The following is a 23,612-nucleotide window of genomic DNA, read 5'->3' as shown; positions in this document are numbered from 1 at the left end:
AGACAATGCAATCAAATTATAATTGAGGATTAAGAAACTCATTCAAAACTGCACAACTACATGGAAACTGAACAAGCTGCCCCTGAATGACTACTGGGTAAATAATGAAATTAAGGCAGAAATCAAGAAGTTCTTTGAAACCAATGAGAACAAAGAACCAACGTCCTAGAATTTCTGGGACACAGCTAGAGCAGTGTTTAGAGGGAAATTTATAGCACTAAATGCCCACAGGAGAAAGAAAGAAAGATCTGAAATCAACACCCTAACATCACAATTAAAAGAAATAGAGAAGAAAGAGCAAACAAATTCAAAAGCTAGCAGAAGACAAGACATAACTAAGATCAGAGCAGAAATGAAGGAGATACACAAAAAGCCCTTCAAAAGTCAATGAATCCAGGAGCTGTTTTTTTTTAAAAGATTAACAAAATAGATAGACCACTAGCCAGATTAATAAAAAAGAAAAGAGCAAAGAATGAAATAGACACAATAAAAAATGATAAAGGCGATATCACGACTGATCCCACAGAAATACAAACTACGATCAGAGAATACTATAAACACTTCTACGCAAATAAATCCGAAAATCCAGAAGAAATGGATAAATTCCTGAACACATACACCCTCCCAAGACTAAACCAAGAAGAAGTCATATCCCTGAATAGACCAATAACAAGTTCTAAAATTGAGGCAGTAATTGATAGCCTACCAACCAAAGAAAGCCCAAGACCAGATGGATTCACAGCCGAATTCCACCAGAGGTACAAAGAAGAGCTAGTAGAATTTCTTCTAAAACTATTCCAAGTAATTGAAAAAGAGGGACTTCTCGCTAACTCTTTGGATGAGGCCAGCATCATCCTGATATGAAAACTTGGCAGAGACACAACAGAAAAATAAAATTTCAGGCCAAATTCTACCAGAGGTACAAAGAGGAGCTGGTACCATTCCTTCTAAAATTATTTCAAGCAATAAAAAAAGAGGAACTCCTCCCTAACTCTTTTTATGAGGCCAGCATCATCCTGCTACCAAAACCTGGCAGAGACACAATAAAAAAAGAAAATTTTGGGCCAATACCTCTGATGAACATCGATGTGAAAATCCTCAGTAAAATACTAGCAAACCGAATCCAGCAGCACATTAAAACACTTATCTACCATGATCAAGTCAGCCTCATCCCTGTGATGCAAGGCTGGTTTAACATATGCAAATCAATCAATGTAATCCATCACATAAACAGAACCAATGATGAAAATCACATGATTATCTCAATAGATGCAGAAAAGGCATTCAATAAAATTCAACACCCCTTCATGCTAAAAACACCCAATAAACTAGGTATTGATAATAAGAGCTATTTATGACAAACCCATAGCCAATATCATACTGAATGGGCAAAAGCTGGAAGCATTCCCTTTGAAAACCGCTCAAGACAAGGATACCCTCTCTCACCACTCCTCTTCAACATAGTATTGGAAGTTATGGCCAGGGCAATCAGGCAAGAGAAAGAAATAAAATGTATTCAAATAGGAAGAGAAGAAGTCAAATTATCTCTATTTGCAGATGACATGATTGTATATTTAGAAAACCCCATCGTATCAGCCCCAAAACTTCTTAAGCTGATAAGCAACTTCAGCAAATTTTCAGGATACAAAATTGATGTGCAAAAATCACAAGCATTCCCATACAGCAATAATAGACAAACAGAAAGCCAAATCATGAGTGAACTCCCATTCACAAGTGCTACAAAGATAATAAAATACCTAGGAATACAACTTACAAGGGATGTGAAGGACCTCTTCCAGGGTAACTACAAACCACTGCTCAAGGAAATAAGAGAGGACACAAACAAATGGAAAAACATTCCATGCTCATGGATAGGAAGAATCGATATCATGAAAATGGCCATATATCCCAAAGTAATTTATAGATTCAATGCTATTCCCATCAAGCTACCATTGACTTTCTTCACAGAATTAGAAAAAACTATGTTAAATTTTATACGGAACCAAAAAAGAGCCTGTATAGCCAAGACAATCCTAAGCAAAAAGAACAAAGCTGGAGGCATCACGCTACCTGACTTCAAGCTATACTACAAGGCTACAGTAACCAAAACAGCATGGTACTGGTACCAAAACAGATACATAGACCAATGGAACAGAACAGAGTCCTCAGAAATAACACCACAGATCTGCAACCATCTGATCTTCAACAAACCTGACAAAAACAAGCAGTGGGGAAAGGGTTCCCTATTTAATTAGTGGTGTTGGGAAAACTGGCTAGCCATATGCAGAAAACTGAAACTGGACCTCTTCCTTCCACTTTATACAAAAATCAACTCAAAATGGATTAAAGATTTAAATGTAAAACCTAAAACCATATAAATTCTAGAAGAAAACTTAGGCAATACCATTCACGACATAAGTGTGGGCAAAGGCTTAATGACTAAAGCACCAAAAGCAATGGCAACTTGAAGCCAAAATTGAAAAATGAGATCTAATTAAACCATAAAAACCCTAGAAGAAAACCTAGGCATTACCATTCAGGACATAGGCATGGGCAAGGACTTCATGTCTAAAACACCAAAAGCAATGGCAACAAAAGCCAAAATTGACAAATGGGATCTAATTAAACTCAAGAGCTTCTGCACAGCAAAAGAAACTACCATCAGAGTGATCAGGCAACCTACAAAATGGGAGAAAATTTTCACAACCTACTCATCTGACAAAGGGCTAATATCCAGAATCTACAATCAACTCAAACAAATTTACAAGAAAAAAACAAACAACCCCATCAAAAAGTGGGCAAAGGATATGAACAGACACTTCTCAAAAGAAGACATTTATGCAGCCAAAAGACACATGAAAAAATGCTCATCATCACTGGCCATCAGAGAAATGCAAATCAAAACCACAATGAGATACCATCTCACACCAGTTAGAATGGCAATCATTAAAAAGTCAGGAAACAACAGGTGCTGGAGAGGATGTGGAGAAATAGGAACACTTTTACACTGTTGGTGGGACTGTAAACTAGTTCAACCCTTGTGGAAGTCCGTGTGGCAATTCCTCAGGGATCTAAAACTAGAAATACCATTTGACCCAGCCATCCCATTACTGGGTATATACCCAAAGGAGTATAAATCATACTGCTATAAAGACACATGCACACATATGTTTATTGTGGCACTATTCACAATAGCAAAGACTTGGAACCAACCCAAATGTCCAACAATTATAGACTGGATTAAGAAAATGTGGCACATATACACCATGGAATACTATGCAGCCATAAAAAAATGATGAGTTCATGTCCTTTGTAGGGACATGGATGAAACTGGAAATCATCATTCTCAGTAAACTATCGCAAGGACAAAAAACCAAACACCGCATGTTCTCACTCATAGATGGGAATTGAACAATGAGAACACATGGACACATGAAGGGGAACATCACACTCTGGGGACTGTTGTGGGGTGGGGGGAGGGGGAGGGATAACATTAGGAGATATACCTAATGCTAAATGACGAGTTAATGGGTGCAGCACACCAGCATGGCACATGTATACATATGTAACTAACCTGCACATTGTGCACATGTACCCTAAAACTTAAAGTATAATAGTAATGAAAAAAAAGAAAATAAATAAATAAATAAATAATCTAAAGAGCTTCTGCACAGCAAAATAAACTATCATCAGAGTGAACAGGCACCTACAGAATAGGAGAACATTTTTACAATCTATCCATCTGACAAAGGGCTAATATCCGGAATCTACAAGGAACTTAAACAAATTTACAAGAAAAAAAACTTCATCAAAAAGTGGGCGAAGGATATGAACACACACTTCTCAAAAGAAGACATTTATGTGGCCAACAAACATATGAAAAATGGCTCATCATCACTAGTCATTAGAGAAATGCAAATCAAAACCACAATGAGATACCATCTCATGCCAGTTAGAATGATGATCATTAAAAAGTTAGGAAACAACAGATTTTGGAGAAGATCTGGAGAAATAGGAATGCTTTTACACTGTTTTGGGAGTGTCAGTTAGTTCAACCATTGTAAAAGACAGTGTGGTGATTCCTCAAGGATCTAGAACTAGAAATACCATTTGACCCAGCAATCCCCATTACTGGGTATGCACCCACAGGATTATAAATCATTCTACTATAAAGAGACATGCACATATATGTTTATTGCAGCACTATTCGCAATAGCAAAGACTTGGAACCAACCCAAATGCCCATCAATGATAGACTGGATAAAGAAAATGTGGCACATATACACCATGGAATACTATGCAGCCATAAAAAAGAATGGTTCATGTCCTTTGCAGGGAAATGGATAATGGGACAATTCTCAGCAAACTAACACAGAAACAGAAGGCCAAAGACCGCATGCTCTCATTCGTAAATGGGAGTTGAACAATGAGAGCATGTGGGCACAGGGAGGGGAACATCACACACTGGGACATGTTGGGAGGCTGGGGGGCAAGGGAAGAGATAATATTAGGAGAAACACCTAATGTAGATGACAGGTTGATGGCTGCCACAAACCACCATGGCACATGTATACCTATGTAACAAACCTGCATGCATGTATCCCAGAACTTAAGTATTTAAAAAAAATAAAAATAAAAATAAAAAGGACAAGTGCGGTGGCTCACACCTGTAATCCCAGCACTTTGAGAGGCTGAGTTGGGTGAATCACGAGGTCAGGAGTTCGAGATCAGCCTGGCCAACATGGTGAAACCTCATCTCTACTAAAAATTAGCTGGGTGTAGTGGCGGGCGCCCGTAATGCCAGCTATTCAAGAGGCTGAGGCAGGAAAATTGCTTGAACCCAGGAGGCAGAGGTTGCAGTGTGCCAAGATCATACCACTGCACTCCAGCCTGGGTGACAGAGTGAGACGTCATCACACACAAAAAAGACTGTGATATATCTGATGAACAGGAATCTTGATTAATTGCATCCATTTTTATATTCTCTGATCAAGCCCATTGATATGGCATCTTATTTTAAATTATGATAAAATGACTGTAAATGTAGAACAGATCGGTCTATATTATCCTTGCTCATTTGGGGGTGCTTTTTGCTTCCAAGGAACATTGGCAATACCTGAAGCATGTTAGGTTAGCACAATGAGGGGTTTGGGGAGCTGTTAGCATCTAGTGGGTACAGTCTAAGGACACTGTTAAATATCCTACAGTGTACAAGATAGTTCCCCACAATAAAGAATTTCCCAGTCCAATATGTCAATAGTACTGAGGTTGAGAAGCATTGATTTATATGAAATCAAATATTTATTAGCCTGAGGAGTCAAATTGTCTGGTTTCAAATCCCGACTCCACTTGGGAAGTATCTGTTTGACTCTGGGTAGTTTATCTGTCCCTCAGGGTTTTTTTTCCTTTATAAAATGGAAGTAATGATTCATGAATCAAAGTGCTGTCATCAGCATTAAATACTTAGAACAGTATTTGAATAAGGTGACAATAAATATTATCATATATGACAAGCATAACATTATTACATGTTAATGTATGTGATTTTCTCATCACAAAATTGTCAAGTCAAAGCGATTTTACCAGAATTTCTTTTTCCTGGTGCAATATTCATTTGTATCTAGTTGTGATATTCTTTTGTTTTAACTAAACACCACCTAAGTTAGCCATATAATGATAACTAAGTTTCATTTTCATTTTCTCTTCTCTCTAGACATATCAAGTCTATGTGGTTGGTGTTTCAGTTCAGTCATCTAACAAGGGAAAGTTGTAGTAAACAAATAGATCTAATATTAGCAAAAGGTAAAAATGACATACAATTTGAGCTAGAATAACGACTAAGAATAGTTCTCTTAATTCTGATGAGTATGCTCTGGTTTCTCTTCAGATCTTATAAATCTTTTGCCTTTTTAGTTCTTATGAGTATCATGAGAATTCTTAGCGTTTTCTCAATAGCAACATTTTATCATTTTATATTCCCATCCAAAGAACCCATTTATGCTGTTGATTATAAAGTCTAAATAGAGTAATTTCAATACCATAGTTTCTATGTTGTTTTACCAATAGTATTAAAAATGTTGTAAAGCATATATATTGTTGGCAAATGCTTGCATTTTCCAATATGAACAAATAAATTGTTATAAATCAAATAACTTTGAAATCACACATGTAGTTATTGTGTTAATGTAAATCTAGACTAGAAGACCCCCTTCTTCAAAAAATGTACTCTGGAATTTTCTAGCTATACCTTTATTTGTAAGCTTCTTGATAAAAATATTTATTGGATACTGAAGCACTGGGTACTAGAAAGAAACGAAATTTTTCTAAGCTCTTTTTTAAATAAACAAATGCAAATCATCACATTTTAGTGAATATATACCTAAACACACACACGCGTACCCATATATGTGTCAATAGTCAATAACACAGAAACAGTCAGAAGCAACACTTACCTGTGACTGGAGCTTATTGAAGTCTGTGTGGGGAAAAATGGGTCTAATTTCTCAGCCTATATAAGTCTACATTTTTCTTTTTTGAGATGGAGTCTTACTCTGTCGCCCAGGCTGGAGTGCAGTGGCACCATCTCAGCTCACTGCAACCTCCGCCTCCTGGGCTCAAGCAGTTCTCCTGCCTCAGCCTCCCGAGTACCTGGGATTACAGGTGCCCACCACTACGCCCAGCTAATTTTTGTATTTTTAGTAGAGAAGAGGTTTCACCATTTGGCCAGGCTAGTGTCAAACTCCTGACCTCAGGTGATCTGCCCGCCTCGGTCTCCCAACGTGCTGGGATTACAGGTGTGAGCCACGATGCCTGGCCAAGACTACATTTTGATTTACATAATCTTTACCCCACTGGCAAGGAAACTTTGTGATCTAAAAGTGATATGATGTGTTAGATCAAAATATCTGCTTGCAATAAAAACTAACTTGTAAGTTTTAGAAAACAGATAAAAAAATTCCCAATACTGTCTAATGTATAGATATGGCTAGATATTTGATATAATAATATTTTATCATTAATGTTGATTGTCCTAAACTATAAAACTTAAAGCCAAAATGGGTAAGCAAGAGGCAGGTGCTCTCTAGCCTGTGTTTCCTTTAAAGACCAGCATTACAAAAGACCTGATTCAATCAATTCCTTGATTTTTGGCCACGACTACATATTAAAATTATTTGGGAACTTTTGAAACACTGTTACCTAGGCCTCACCAAGACCAGTTAAGTCTGAATCACTGTAGGTGCAGCCTGGGAATCAATATTTTTGAAAAGCTCTCCAGCTGATTCTAATACGCAGCCGGGGTTGGGAACTCTTAAGTTAGTCCACTAGCCTAGCTAGATTCATTATGCCAGTGGCTTTTCCTGCTTCACCACTAGTCAGGGTAGCATTGACCCCTCTCTCCTACACTCAACCCCAGCTCCTGCAGTGCTGTCTGGGCAGTAGTGTTCTGTTTGTTCTTATATGAGCTGAGGAGGGAATATGGAAAGAGAATAAATGTTTTTGTACATTATTTCATTTGAGAGTCACAACACTTCCTCTATGGTATACAGGTAGACATGCAAGTGAGCCATTTTGTCCTCAGACTCTCTAGCCCCAGTCAAGATGACAACAAGCACTCGCTGACATCCAGACCATAACCTCATGTGAGACTCTGAGCCAAAACTACCTAGCCAAGCTACTTTTGAATTTTTTACCCACAGAACTGTTTGCTGTCTTAACATGCTATAATTTGGACACCTCTGTCATACAGTAGTAGTTATCCAATACGGTAGTAAGAGAAGAGAGAAGGTCATAGCAGGTGAAAGCTGATAAGACAATTTGGAAGCTGTAGGACAAATAGACAAGTGTTATAAGGCAGAATGTAGGTGAGACTGAACGTATGTGGAAGAATAATTGAAAGTCAAAAAGAGAACTTAGATTCCAGAATATCCCTTCCCTCTCCTATCTAAACATGAGCCAAAATAAAACAAAAAACAATATCCCTTGCTATTTGGGCAGAAGCCTGATGACTTGCTCTAAGAAGGGATGATGGATTCTGGGGGAGCAAGAACAGCTGTGGAAAAGAGCGCTAGATTTAAATAAGGTTAACTAAATGGAACTCTACTTGATGATTTTCAGGCATCCAGCCCAAATCTCCAGATAGTCTCCCAGAATATTAAAAACTAGTGTTATAACTGCCACCCACACTAAGTATTAACTTACCCAAATACAGTGATAAGAGCTTATTGTGAGAGTAAGGAAAGACCAATGAAAGGAGCTATGAGTATTAGAGTTCTAAATCTCATCCTCCATACTAGAAAATGATACACATTTTATGATTTATATATCTTGAAATAGTGATATAGATATAAATTTTATATATACCCAGGTAAATATAAGAAGACTACTTAAAAGGCAAAGGAATCAAGTGAAGGGTGCTAGGGAAATATAGCAGAAGACCACATTTTTCATTACTGATCTTTTCAGTTCTACTTGAATTTTTAAACTGAGTACATGTACTACTTTTATAAAATAAAACTCATTAAAAGGGCTATAATAAACTAATTAAAATGCAAATGTGGGGAAAATGTGGGAAAACATTTCCAGCTAATGTGACAGTCAACAAGATGATATTCATGTATTCAAGTAATTCACTCATTACTGGGAAAAAATATAACATGCTGTCATGGTTGAAAGTGAGTGATGTGGAGACAGACTCCATTTTTTAATCTCAGCTTCTTTGACACTCACTTTTATTCCTGGGCTAGATACATAATTTTCCTTTCTCTAAAAAACCAATGCCTATACAACACAGTTCTTGGAAAAATAAATATGGGAAAGCTTGTAAAGTGTTTGACAACACCTGGTACATAGTAAGTAATAAATATTAGCTATATAATTCAGTGGGATATATTTACCAAATGGCTCTTTGTACACAGCTGTATTAATCCATTCTCATAATGCTATAAAGACATACCAGAGATTGCATAATTTATAAAGAAAGAGATTTAATTGGCTAATGGTTCTGCAGATATACAGGCTTCTGTTTCTGGGAGGCCTCAGGAAACTTACAATCAAGGCAGAAGGAGAAGGGGAAGCAAGCACATCTTACATGGTGGGAGCCAGAGGAAGACAGAGAAGGGGAAGTGCTACACATTTTCAAACAACGAGATCTCGTGAAGCTCACTCACCATCACGAGAAGAGCAGGGGGGAAATCCACCCCCATGATCCAATCACCTCCGACCATGTACCTCGCCCAACATTGGGGATTACAATTCAACATGAGATTTGGGTGGGGACGCAGAGCCAAACTGTATCACTAGCAGTATCCTAACTCTGGGTATAAAGAACCATGAATAAAACAAGAATAATTTCTGCATGTAGAATTGGAAGTCTATATTAAGAAACAAAGGAAAGGCCAGGCATGGTGGCTTATGCCTGTAATTCTAGCACTTTTGGATGCTTAGGCAGGTGGATCACTTGAGCTCAGGAGTTTGAGACCAGCCTGAGCAACATGGCAAAACCCCATCTCTACAAAAAATACAAAAATTACCTAGGTGTGTTGGCACGTACCTCCAGCTACTCAGGAGGCTGAGGTGGGAGGATTGGTTGAACCTGGGAGGCAGAGATTGAGGTGAGCTAAGATCATACCACTAAATTCCGGTCTGGGTGACAGAATAAGATCCTCTCCCTAAAAAAAAAAAAAAAAAAAAAAAAAAAAAAAAGGCAAAAAATAATACAAGAAATTTTAAAAACTAAAAATGTTTTTAAAAATCCAAGTCTTGGCCGGGAGCGGTGGCTCACTCTTGTAATCCCAGCACTTTGGGAGGCCAAGGTGGGTGGATCACGAGGTCAGGAGATCGAGACCATGGTGAAACCCCGTTTCTACTAAAACTACAAAAAATTAGCCGGGCATGGTGGCGGGCGCCTGTAGTCCCAGCTACTCGGAGACGCTCAGGCAGGAGAATGGCGTGAACCCGGGAGGCAGAGCTTGCAGTGAGCCGAGATCGTGCCACTGCACTCCAGCCTGGGTGACAGAGCAAGACTCCTTCTTAAAAAAAAAAAAAATCCAAGTCTTAAAAGGGATTAGTGCTCTGAAAGAAACAGAGTAATAGGCAATGTTGTGGGGTATGTATGTGTGTGTGTCTGTTAAACGGTGGAAGTCGTACTTTCAAAGGTAATCATTGGTTCTCTCACAAGGAGATCCTGTATTAAGTCAAAGTCTTTATTAGTCAGCTGGGATTACCATAACAGAACACCACAGACTGGGTGTCTTAAAAAGCAGAATTTTTTTTCCACAGTTCTGAAATCTAGAATTCCAAGATCATGCTTCCAGCAATTTGATTTCTGGTGAGGGCTCTCTTCCTGGCTTGCAGATGAGCCCCTTCCCACTGTGTTTTCACAGGATCTTTCCTTTGTGCTCATACAGGGTGGATGAGCTCTCTGAGTCTCTTCTTTTAAGGACATTAACCCTGTCAGATCAACACTCTACTCCTATGACTTCATTTAACCTTAGTTGCCTCTGTAAAGTCCCTGTCTTAAAATACAGACACATTGGGGTGCAGGGCTTCAGTATATGAATGGGAGGTTGTGTGGATTATAATCACTCAGCCCAAAAGACAAGCATAAGAAGGTAACTTCCATGAGTGTGGACAGGGTAAGAAAAGAAATCTGTATATGTCTTGGCATATTTCAATGACTGAAAGAAACCCAATGTGAATAGCAGAATTGGTAAGTTGGGGCAATTATGAGCTAACGAAAGATTAGAATAGAACGATAGGGTGGGGACCTACAGGTCATGTTTTTCAGATTTTATTTTAAACATGAAGAAAAACCATTGAAGGCATGAAGCTGAGTGGTAATAAAATGCAATGTGTTTTGAAAGCATCACTATTTTGATTTCATGGAACAAATTGTAGGTAATCCTTAATATACAGGGAGTCATCAAATACAGTATACCAAGAAGTAAAAAATAGGCAACAGTATGATCAAAGTATTTACAGAATTAATATGTTACAATATATTTAAGCTCCTTCTGTTAATAAAAGGAATATTAATTAAAAGCATCAGTGAGATGTTATTTTTATCTCATCAAATTTTTATTAATGGGGCCCAGCTAAGGTAAAATTCAACCAGTGTATTGGAGTAGGACCGAGATAAGATGATACAAAAAGCAAAACAAACAAACAGACAAACATGGAATTCAGCAGCCCTAAGTAACTATATGTCATCAAGAAAACAGAAACTTCACTCTTGTTTTTATTTTTCAGACAGTGCCAGCCCCCAATGACCATACAGAAACCTGTCAGGATACTTTCGGTTACAGTGCCGGTGGAGGTTCTATTGGGAATTATGTTAGTCTATTGGGGCTTTTATAACAAACAAACATTAGGCTGGGTGTCTTACAAGTAACAGAAATTGCTCACAGTTCTTGAGACTGAGAAGTCCAAGATTAAGGTCCTGGCTGATGTGGTGACTGTTGAAGATCTGCTTGATTCACAGATGGTACCTTCTCACTGTGTCTTCCTGTGGTGAGAGAAGAAAAGTGACTCTCTGGAGTCACTTTTTTTTTTTTTTTTTTTTTTTTTTTTGAGATGGAGTCTCACTCTGTCTCCAGGCTGGAGTGCAGTGGTGCAATCTCGGCTCACTACAACCTCCGCCTCCCGGGTTCAAGCGATTCTTCTGCCTCAGCCTCCCAAGTAGCTGGGACTACAGGCATGCACCACCACATTCATCTAATGTTTGTATTTTTAGTAGAGACGGGGTTTCACCATGTTGGCCAGGATGGTCTCTATCTCTTGACCTTGTGATCCACCCGCCTTGGTCTCCCAAAGTGCTGGGATTACAGGCGTGAGCCACCGCACCTGGCCTAGAGTCACTTTTATAAAGTACTTCTCCTATTCATAAGGGCTCAACCCTTATGACCTAATCACCTCCCAAATGCCCCACCTCCTACTACCGTCACCTTGTGGGTTAGGATTTCAGCATATGAATTTTGGGAAGACACAAATGCTTAGATCATAGCAGCAATTATTTGAGCAGATGCAGAGGAATTGTGATGTGGAGAAAAACTAAATTTTCTGAAATGGTCTGTCAAATTCTACCCAAGGAAAATATAGCTATACCCTAATACCAACAGTGCCCCAAGTGAGGATGGTACAGGTTAATGTCAAGAAAGCAGTCATTCTTCTGTTTCCTCTTGTCTGGCTAAGAGACAGGCTCTCTAGAGCAGAGGAAACCAGAAATAGCCACATTCCAAAAATTACAGAAAAATATACTCATGGAGAGAGAAATGCTTGAGGAAGGAACTATGAAGAATTATTCAAGGTATTAATGCCTGAGAGATTGGCCCAATGCAGATGTGAGGCTTAGAGAAATGGAAAATAGTTGCTCTTATAAAAGACATTTCCATTTTGTGGTAGATTGGTACACCAACCTCAGTCAAGCAACATGGCAAAGATTAACCTTTAAATGAGTTAATATCCTGTAATTTTAGTTCAGGGAAACTGTCCTAAAGAAGTTATCAGAAACTCCAGGAATCCTCCACAATATTAGTTACAATGTTATTTATATTAAGAAAATAGTAGAAATGATTACATGTTATGTAGCTATCCAAATTGTATTTGCAAAATATTTTATTCTCATGCATATCTTTTCACAATATATTGATAGGAGAAAACATGTACATATTTACCTAGGGTTTATATCTATATATATCTAGATATATATATAGACACACATGCACATAAATATGTATATATTAAAAGGAAACTTCCTAAACTAATAACAATGATCATCTTTCATAGGTAGGTAGTGTTACTGATGGCATTCCAAAAATATCTTTATTTTCAAAACTTCTATAACAATCATGTGTTGCTTTCCTTTTTGTGGCTATTTGCAAAATAAAATATGTACTTTTCTCAGTGTAAAAGATTCAGACAACACTGAGATATGTGAGAGCTGTATTATATTTTAGGAAAGTCACTTCTGAGGATATTATATAATTACAGGTTTGCATAGTTCAAGCCTAAAGTAATTCCAAAATAATTTCTGTTATAGAAAAGCCAATGGAGAAATGTGGTCTCAGAAAACAGGAATTTCCAATCACAGCACATACATCTCCTATGATATATTTTTTCTCTAATTACACTTTTTATTTCATCAAAAATAAAATTGCAACATTTAAAACTTGACCTTCTCTGTAAATTTTTTTTTATTTTACTTTAAGTTCTGGGATACAGTGCAGAACATGCAGGTTTGTTACATAGGGACACGTGTGCCATGGTGGTTTGCTATACCTATTAACCCATAATCTAGGTTTTAAGCCCCGCATACTTTAGCTATTTTTCCCTCCCCTCACCCCTATCACCTGACAGGCCCCAGTGTGTGTTGTTCTCCTCCCTGTGTCCATGTGTTCTAATTGTTCAACTCCCACTTATGAGTGAGAACATGCAGTGTTTGGTTTTCTGTTCCTGTATTAGTTTGCTGAGGATGATGGTTTCCAGCTTCATCCATGTCCCTGAAAAGGACATTATCTCATTTCTTTTTTATGGCAGCATAGTATTCCATGGTGTATATGTACTACATTTTCTTTACCCAGTCTATCATTGATGGACATTTGGGTTGGTTCCATGTCTTAGCTACTGTAAACAGTGCTACAATAAACATACGTGTACATGTGTCTTTATAGTAGAATAATTTATATTCTTTTGGGTATATACCCAGTAATGGGATTGCTGATTCAAATGGTATTTCTGCTTCTAGATGCTTGAACACTGTCTTCCACACTGTCTTCCACAATGGTTGAACAAATTTACATTCCCAACAACAGTGTAAAAGGGTTCCTTATTGTCCATATCACTACCAGGCTTTTGGTGAAAGCCATTCAAGTCTCTAGTAAGTTCCAAACTTTCCCACATTTTCCTGTCTTCTTCTGAGGTCTCCAAACTGTTCCTCCCTCTGCCTGTTACCCAGTTCCAAAGTTGCTTCCACATTTTTGGGTATCTTTTCAGCAATGCCCCACTCTACTGGTACCAATTTACTGTATTAATCCGTTTTCACACTGCTGTTAAAGACATACCTGAGACTGGGAAGAAAAAGAGGTTTAATTGGACTTACAGTTCCACGTGGCTGGGGAAGTTCTCACAATCATGGTGGAGAGTGAAAGGCACTTCTTACATGGGGGCATCAAGAGAGAATGAGGATGAAGCAAAAGTGGAAACCCCTGATAAAATCATCAGATCTCATGATACTTATTCACTATCATGAGACTAATATGGGAAAGATCGGACCACATGTTTCAATTACCTCCACTGGGTCCCTTCCACAACACATGGGAATTATGGGAGATACGGTTTAAGTTGAGATTTGGGTAAGGGCACAGCCAAACCATATCAATCCCTTCCTTACACTTTATACAAAAATAAACTCAAGATGGATTAAAGACTTAAATGTAAAACCCAAAACCATAAAAACCCTAGAAGAAAACCTAGGCAATACCACTCAGGACGTGGGCATGGGCAACAATTTCACGGCAAAAATGCTAAAAGTAATTGAAAGAAAAGCTAAAATTGACAAATGGGATTTAATTAAAATAAAGAGCTGCACAGCAAAAGAAACTATCATCAGAGTGAACAGGCAACCTACAGAATGGGAGAAAATTTTTGCAATCTACCCATCTGACAAAGGGCTAATATCCAGAACCTACAAGGGACTTAAATAAATTTACTAGAAATTTAACATGACTAATTGAGTTCCAAAGTTTTTGTTGCCAGGCAGCACTTATCAGAACATGCATGCACTGGTCCTATTATTTAATTAATTCTTAGATTGTATTGCCATAAGATAAAGAATATTTTCAAGTTATAACAAATGTGAATGTCAAAATAATAGCACAGGTGTTGTAAAATTTTTCTGGAAAATTCCAATGTACGCAAATGAACATTGTAACTTAGAAGAAGTGCAGAAAAAAGGAGGAAAATGGATATTTCTGTTTAAGAGCTAAAGTAATACTGATACAGGGAGAGACCAAGGAAATGCTGGGTAGAAAAGGGTGGGATCTCTGACAAGGGTTCCACCCTCAGGCTTGTGCCCATGAACTTAAGTAAGAACAGGCACTCCTGTTTCTGTGCCCAAATGTTGCATTTTCTAAGACCATTCTGGCCCACAATGCCCCCATCCTATGCCTATAAAAACCTGAGACCCTAGCAAGCACAGACACAAGTAGCTGGATGTCAAGAGAAGCCGAAGAGCACACCAACAGACACCAGCAGATACTAGCAGGCCAGTGGGGTGGGACAACGTGAAATTTGGTTGGGGGCAGTCAGAAGAGAGGCCACCAGGCTGCCCAACTCCAGGAGAAGACCACCTTCCCACTTCATCCCCCTTCTGGCTCCCCATCCACCTCTCTGAGAGCTCCTCCATCACTCAGTAAAACTTTGCACCCATCCTCCATGCCCATGTGGTGATGTGATTTTTCTGTATACCAGGGCAAGAACCCAGGATACAGAAAGCCCTCTGTCCTTGTGATAAGGCAGAGGGTCTAATTGCACTGATTAACACAAGCCGCCTACAGACAGCAAAGCTGAAGGAGCACACTGTAACACATGCCCACCGGATCTTCAAGAGCTGTAAACACTCAACCCTAGATGCTGCTGTGGGGCTGGAGCCCAAAAATGCTTCCCAGGATCTGCCTGTCTGCATGCTCCCCCTAGGGGTTTGAGCAGCAGGACACAGAAGAATTGAGCCACACCCCTGTCATACTCCCTGTGAGGAGGATAAAGGAACATCTCCCATTTCATCACTAGCTTATGGCAATCACTGAAATACAGGGCAGAATGAACCTGATCTGGTGGATTTTTCATGACAACAGTCTTCATAATAAAAAAATTAATATTTTACGTATTATTGTTTTATAACATAGAATTACACTGCATATGTAATACAATACACCATGACTATCCCCCCAACAGACACACAGACATACACACACACATACGTAAACACACACATCTACACACAAACTCACATATACACACACACACTTTATCTCCTGTTATCAAGGTACTATCTCTTTCCAGAATTAGCCACTTAACAGTTTCGTGTTGGTGCCTCCAATAAGTGATTTTATTAATATACATATATTTAGTATATTGTATTACTTATAATAAAAGTACGACACAATGAAATAAGTTACTTAATCTCATTTTTTCTTTAATTTAGAAATTATCTCAATATCACTTGGTTGCAGTGCTAACAAAATTCTTACGTGCACGGTAACATTAGTTATATTGACTGGCTCATAAATCTGTTCCTATAATCTAAAATCTAAGAATTTAGTTACAAGAAAATTCTCCTTAGAATGTGTTCTCTAGATCTATATTATGACTTCAGTGTATTTACCTAGATATGGATAGACAAATTTTGAAAGTATGAATTTCACACTTTTCTATTAATCAGTATTATTACTTCTATAAATAACAAAAATGGGGGAAAGGAAGAAAGCCATCTTTTCCATTTTACTTAGTAAAATACCTAACAAAAGATAATTGACTCATCAACAGCATATGGTTTTCTTGTAAAATAAAAGCCAGCTATAAATATTGAGCTATGCTCATGCCTCATTAGAAGTAATTTAAGGACATTTATGAAGAATACTTATATTGGATTAGAGCTAAATTATTTTCCTATATGTGAGATGACGGTAAAAATGTTTGCTTTAGAAAGAAAGAAAGAGAGAAAACATCAATTTGAAAAAGGGTTCATTAAGTATTTATGAATAAAATCTTATTTAGATTAAATTTCACCCCAATGAAGCAATTATAAATTTGAGATCACTATGGTTTGAATGTGCTTCCTCCAAAAATTTGCTTTAGAAACTTAACCCCAAATGCAACAGTGCTGGGAGTTAGGGCCTCCTGGGAGATGTTTAGGTCATGAGAGCTCTGCCCTCATGAATGGATCAATGCTGCTATAACTTGGGGAAGTGGATGCCATCTCTTCCTCTTTTCTGTCATGTGAAGACACAGAGTTCCTTCCTGCATGGAGGATGAAGCATACAAGGTGTCATTTTGGAAGCAGAGACTGGGCCTTCACCAGACACCAAACCTTCCAGCACACTGATCTTGGACTTCTCAGCCCCCTGAACTGTGAAAAATGCATTTTATTTATAAATTACTTAGTCTCAAGTATTCTGTTATAGCAGCACAAAATGAACTAAGAAAGTACATTACTACATTAAAATGTTGCCTTTTCTAAGTTTCTCCTCTTATATGAAACTGGGTACCTCTTTAGTTACTTTTTTCTATATGTAGTATGATTCTGACTAGCAAATCAGCATGCAACTGCCACTTCAGCAATTAATAATTTCCTAAACATCATTGCAAATTTCCATAATCATCATGGTTAAAATACAGTGAATCTACTAATAAAGATATGTCATGAACAGAACACAAAATAGTTAGAAGGATCCAAAGAATTTTTGATGATGAAAGAAAAGAAGTTTAGCTAAAGAAATAAGTTTTTGCTAGCAGAGACTGACATTGATGGCAAATTCTTACATCCATTTCCCAACCTTATGTAATTACATTTGGCTTTTTTGATGATGATATTTCCTTAAATTTTACTTAAACACAAATAGTCCAAGTTACATTATTTTATTAGACTTTTAAGAAGCAGAAAAATATGAATTTATGATAAAGATTGATCAGGGTTGCTATTGTCATATTTTTCAATAAATCAACCCACAATGACTCAGTATTTCAGCAGAAATGTTGTATGTGTGCGTATTTCCAGCTTTTGTGTCTCTGTAAGAAAAAGGTGCTTAACAGATGGAACAATATTGAACTTTACCCAGAGTTACATTCATCTTATGTGCAAGTCTATGCAACAAGCAAGCCAACTTGACAGTTTAATTCCACATTAGGATAATGCTTGGAAGGGTAATCCTATTTGCACTGCAGGATAAGGATGCCTGCATAGTGGCTTTGGCCTATAAAACTGTTAGCTATAAATTCTGAGCTGGCATTATGAGCTTCTTAACTTTTAAAGCAGCTTTTTCTTAGCATCCTATTGCCAAGAGTGGGTTATTTGCCCCATAAATCCACCTAACCCATTATATTTTTCTTTTTAAAATCAGTTGGCAAATTTACCCAAAGTAATAAAATCTACTTTTCATTTGGATTATCTTATTTTGGACAAAATAATCACATGCATGTAAAAGAGGCAGAATGAGTTATAAATTCAACATTTTTGTTTGTGAGAGTAGTTTTAAAGAATGCCAGAACATTTTTATTTTTACTGTATTTAAGGATAAAACAAAATCAAACAACTGCTCATTTGAGTCGAGATAAATGTTCACAATATTTTTGTAAGGAAAATAAAAGGATAAATTAAAATACCTTTTTTTTTACTTACTTTTTATAAACTAGCACATAAATCTGATTGGATAACATACCCAGCCCACGAGTTTATATAATAGATATAATTAATGTCTATACTTTGCTGCTATAGAGTGACCAGACATGGGCACAGGAAGATGAGTTCCAAGGACTCCTGAGCGATGTCTTCCTTGCCTTCTCCATTCAAACACTAGCTAGATATCTGAGGCTTCAAGAAGCCAAGTTTGAACAAAAGTGTCTTGAAGCCAAGCATTTTTGCTCCTAGCTCTTAGTTTTCCAAATTGAGATGTTACATTAAATTAAAATGAAAACCCTCCGTAAAGAATCCTTTAGCAGACAAAGCCAGTTAGGCCTCATAAAGGACCCCAACCTTGCTTCATTTGCAAACATAAGTGAAACAACTGAAGCTATTTATTGTAAATGCCTATATAATTTAACTTAAAAATATAACTTATGCTCAACCAATCAGAAGAAACCAACAAACTTAAAATTAGATAACTAAATATTTTCCAAAGGATAGACCAAATAAATCTGTATAACTGTATAACTGTCAGTGATCAAATATTTGTCTGTCTTCTCTGTTAGTCCCATAAAAGCCAATACCTTATATTTCCTAAGGGAAGCTTTTAAACAACTTCCGGTGTAGAGCTGCCCAAATCATGACTATTGTTTGCTCAAATGAACTCTTCAAATTTTTACTGTGGCTCAGTTTATTTTTTAACAGAGAAAAATCTGCCTGGGACCTCAAGTCTTAGATGGAATGTTTACCTTAGAATCTACATGTCCTGCCATCTCTTTTAGCTCAGAAAGGGAGTGATTGTGAGAAAAGGTTTGAAGGCATGAAATTCTGTCCTATGTTTCCATACCTACCTCACTGAGATTACGTCTTTTTTCAATTTCTTAGTGCTTTAATCTGTTTGTCATTTTATTTTTTCTTTTTATATTGCATTTCCATAATCCATTGCCATTTTCCCTTTAAGTTATTCTTTTCAATTAGTTATAATTTAGTTTGACACAGAATCATCTAATTTATATTTGCCTATAAGAATAATTTATATCTTAACTATATTAATTATTTAATTAATAGACTACTTTCTGAGAGCAGTTTTATGTTCATGGCAAAATTGAGTAGAAAGTACACAGTTCCCTCCCTGGTGCCCCTCTCCTTCCCACACACATTGACTATGTTAATTTTTATTTTTGTTGTCTTAATTATATTTTTCAGTTTAAATATCATTAGATATTGTTTTTAAATTTATGTTTAAATTTATGTTTATGTTATGTTTATGTAATGTTATGTTTATGTTATGTTATGTTATGTTATGTTTATGTTTAAATTTATGTTTATGTTTAAATTAATGTTATGTTTAAATTTATGTTTAAATTTATGTTTAAAATTATGCCTGTGGCATATTCAGTATTAAAGTCCGAAACTAGTTCGGATTCTCCTTCGGTGAGGTCGAAGGAGGCTCCGTTGGTCTCTGCTAGTGTTGAGATAAATCATATTATGGCCAAAGGTCATGATGGCAGAAGTAGTCATAAGTGCTCTTGTGTTGTGATGAGGGTGGAGAGGTTGAATGAACCACTTATTAGTAGTACTGACAATAGGATGAGGGCTAGGATGATTTCGTATGAGATCGTTTGGGCTACTGCCCATAATGCGCCGATTAGGGAGTAGTTTGAGTTTGATGCTCATCCTGATCAGAGGATGGAGTAGACGGTTAGGCTGGATGTGGCTAGGATGAATAGGAGACCTAAATTGAGGTTGATTAAGGGGTTGGGCATGGGGAGGAGGGCTCATAATAGGAGGGCAATGGTGAGGGCTAGGGCGGGGGAGATGATGTAAAGGGTGATGGTTGATGTGGAAGGTTTTAGGGGTTCTTTGGTGAATAGTTTTAGGGTGTCGGCAAAGGGTTGTAGTAGGCCGTAGGGGCCTACAATGTTAGGCCCTTTGCGTAGTTGTGTATAGCCTAGGATTTTTCGTTCGGTTAGCATTAGAAACGCTATGGCGATTAGGATGGATATGATGAGGAGCAGGAGGTTAATTATAGGTATTTTGTTAAGAAGAGGAGTTGAACCTCTGACTGTAAAGCTTTAAATTTTATGCAATTACCGGGCTCTGCCATCTTAACAAACCCTTTTCTTGGGTGGGTGTTGGTGTGGTGTTAAATTGAGATGATATCATTTATTTGGGAAAGGCGCTTTGTGAAGTAGGCCCCATTTCTCTTGTCCTTTCGTACAGGAAGAAATGTGAAATAGATAGAAACCGACCTGGATTGCTCCGGTCTGAACTCAGATCACGTAGGACTTTAATCGTTGAACAAACGAAACTTTAATAGCGGCTGCACCATTGGGATGTCCTGATCCAGCATCGAGGTCGTAAACCCTGTTGTTGATATGGACTCTAGAACAGGATTGCGCTGTTATCCCTAGGGTAACTTGTTCCGTTGGTCAAGTTGTTGGATCAATTGTGTGTGGAAGTTCGCTTTGACTTGTGAAGTCTCAACATGTGTTTCTCGGAGGTTGGGTTGTACTCCGAGGTCGCCCCAACCGAAATCTCTAGTGCAGGTTTAGTGGTTTAGAGCCTGTGGGCTTGTTGGGTGTTATTTGCACTGGTAAATTGAAGCTCCATAGGGTCTTCTCGTCTTGTTATATTATGCCCGCCTCTTCACGGGCAGGAAACCCGAACAAAAAAGGAAGGAATCGAACCTCCTAAAGCTGATTTCAAGCCAGCCCTATAACCTCCATGACTTTTTCAAAAGGTACTAGAAAAAATATTTCGTAACTTTGTCAAAGTTGAATTACAGGTCAGACCCTGTGTATCTTAATGGCGCACGCAGCACAGGTAGGTCTACAAGATGCTACCTCTCCTATCATAGAAGAATTGGTCATCTTTCATGACCACGCCCTCATAATCATTTTCCTAATCTGCTTCCTAGTCCTGTACGCCCTTTTCCTAACACTCACAACAAAACTCACCAACACTAGCATCTCAGACGCCCAGGAGATAGAAACTATTTGAACTATCTTACCAGCCATCATCCTAGTTCTAATCGCCCTCCCATCTCTACGCATTCTCTACCTAACAGACGAAATCAACGACCCCTCTTTTACCATCAAATCAATCGGCCATCAGTGATGTTGAACCTATGAATATACTGACTATGGCGGATTGATCTTCAATTCTTACATGCTCCCACCACTATTCCTAGAACCAGGGGACCTTCGACTCGACGTCGACAATCGAGTAGTCCTCCCAGTTGAAGCCCCCGTTCGCATAATAATTACATCCCAAGACGTCTTACACTCATGAACCGTCCCCTCACTAGGCCTAAAAACAGATGCAATCCCCGGACGCCTAAACCAAACCACATTCACTGCCACACGGCCAGGAGTATATTATGGCCAATGTTCAGAGATCTGCGGAGCTAATCACAGCTTTATACCTATTGTTCTAGAACTAATCCCCCTAAAAATCTTCGAAATAGGGCCTGTATTCACTTTATAGCCCTTCTACCCACCCCACAGCCCGTTCCACTTCCCTTTCTGAGACTCACTGCAAAGCTAACCTAGCATTAACCTTTTAAGTTAAAGACTAAGAGAATCAACCTCTCTTTGCAGTGAAATGCCACAACTAAATACCACCACATGACCCACCATCATCACCCCAGTACTTCTCGCACTATTCCTCATCACTCAACTAAAACTATTAAATACACACCTCCATCCACCCACTCCACCAAAATTTACTGAAACAAAAAACCACGCCAAACCCTGAGAACTAAAATGAACGAAAGTTTATTCGCCTCATTCATTACCCCCACGGTACTAGGCCTACCCGCCGCAGTACCAATCATTCTATTTCCCCCCTTTCTGGTCCCCACCTCCAAATATTTCATCAACAACCAACTAATCGCCATTCAACAATGACTAATCTGACTCACCTTAAAGCAGATAATAACTACCCATAATATTAAAGGACGAACTTGATCCCTCATACTAACATCCCTAATCATTTTCATCACCTCAACCAACCTCCTGGGACTCCTCCCCTACTCATTTACACCAACTACCCAGCTATCTATAAATCTAGCTATAGCAGTCCCCCTATGAGCAAGCACGGTAGCTATAGGCCTCCGCTTCAAAGCCAAAATCACCCTAACCCACCTCTTACCACAAGGTACGCCCACACCCCTTATCCCCATACTAATTATTATTGAAACTATCAGCCTTTTTATTCAACCACTAGCTTTAGCCGTACGCCTAACTGCCAATATCACTGCAGGCCACCTACTCATGCACTTAATCGGAGTTACTTTGATAGAGTAAAAAATAGAGGTCTAAATCCCCTTATTTCTAGGACCATGGGAATTGAACCCACCCCTGAGAATCCAAAATTATCCGTGCCACCTGTCACACCCTATCCTAAAGTAAGGTCAGCTAAATAAGCTATCGGGCCCATACCCCGAAAATGTTGGTTACATCCTTCCCATACTAATTAACCCCTTAGCCCAGCCCATCATCTACCTCACCATCTTCACAGGCACACTTATTACAGCACTAAGCTCCCACTGATTCTTTGCCTGACTGGGCTTAGAAATAAACATACTCGCTTTCATCCCAGTCCTAACCAAAAAAATAAGCCCCCGCTCCACAGAGGCCGCTATTAAATATTTCCTCACACAGGCAACCGCGTCAATAATTCTCCTAATAGCCATCCTCTCCAACAACGTATTTTCTGGGCAATGAACCACAGCCAACACCACCAACCAATACTCATCGCTGATAGTTGTGACCGCCCTGGCGATGAAACTAGGAATAGCCCCCTTTCACTTCTGAGTCCCAGAAGTCACCCAAGGAGTCCCCCTGACATCCGGCCTACTCCTCCTTACATGACAAAAATTAGCCCCCATTTCAATTATATACCAAATATCCCCATCAGTAAACGTAAACGTCCTCCTTACCCTCTCAATTTTATCTATCCTAGTGGGCAGCTGAGGTGGACTAAACCAAACCCAACTGCGTAAAATCCTGGCATACTCCTCAATCACCCATATGGGCTGAATAATAGCAGTACTACCGTATAATCCAAACATCACCATCCTCAACCTGATCATCTACATCACCCTGACAACTACCGCATTCCTAATTCTCAACTTAAACTCTAGTACCACAATCCTACTATTATCTCGCACCTGAAACAAGCTAACATGACTAATACCCCTAATCCCATCAAC

The 23,612-nt window shown here is 38.4% G+C and overlaps 2 pseudogenes; both read left to right on the top strand.

Moving 5' to 3' along the window:
• Positions 1 to 21,172: 21,172 nt before the first annotated feature.
• LOC129059084 (cytochrome c oxidase subunit 2-like) lies at positions 21,173 to 21,883 on the top strand (annotated as a pseudogene).
• Positions 21,884 to 22,161: 278 nt separating this feature from the next.
• On the top strand, positions 22,162 to 22,853 carry LOC134761302 (ATP synthase subunit a-like; annotated as a pseudogene).
• Positions 22,854 to 23,612: the final 759 nt, after the last annotated feature.

The sequence above is a fragment of the Pongo abelii genome, chromosome 3 (assembly GCF_028885655.2).
Source record: "Pongo abelii isolate AG06213 chromosome 3, NHGRI_mPonAbe1-v2.0_pri, whole genome shotgun sequence".
Classification (NCBI taxonomy): Eukaryota; Metazoa; Chordata; class Mammalia; order Primates; family Hominidae; genus Pongo; species Pongo abelii.
This window is presented reverse-complemented; position numbering and strand designations above follow the sequence as displayed.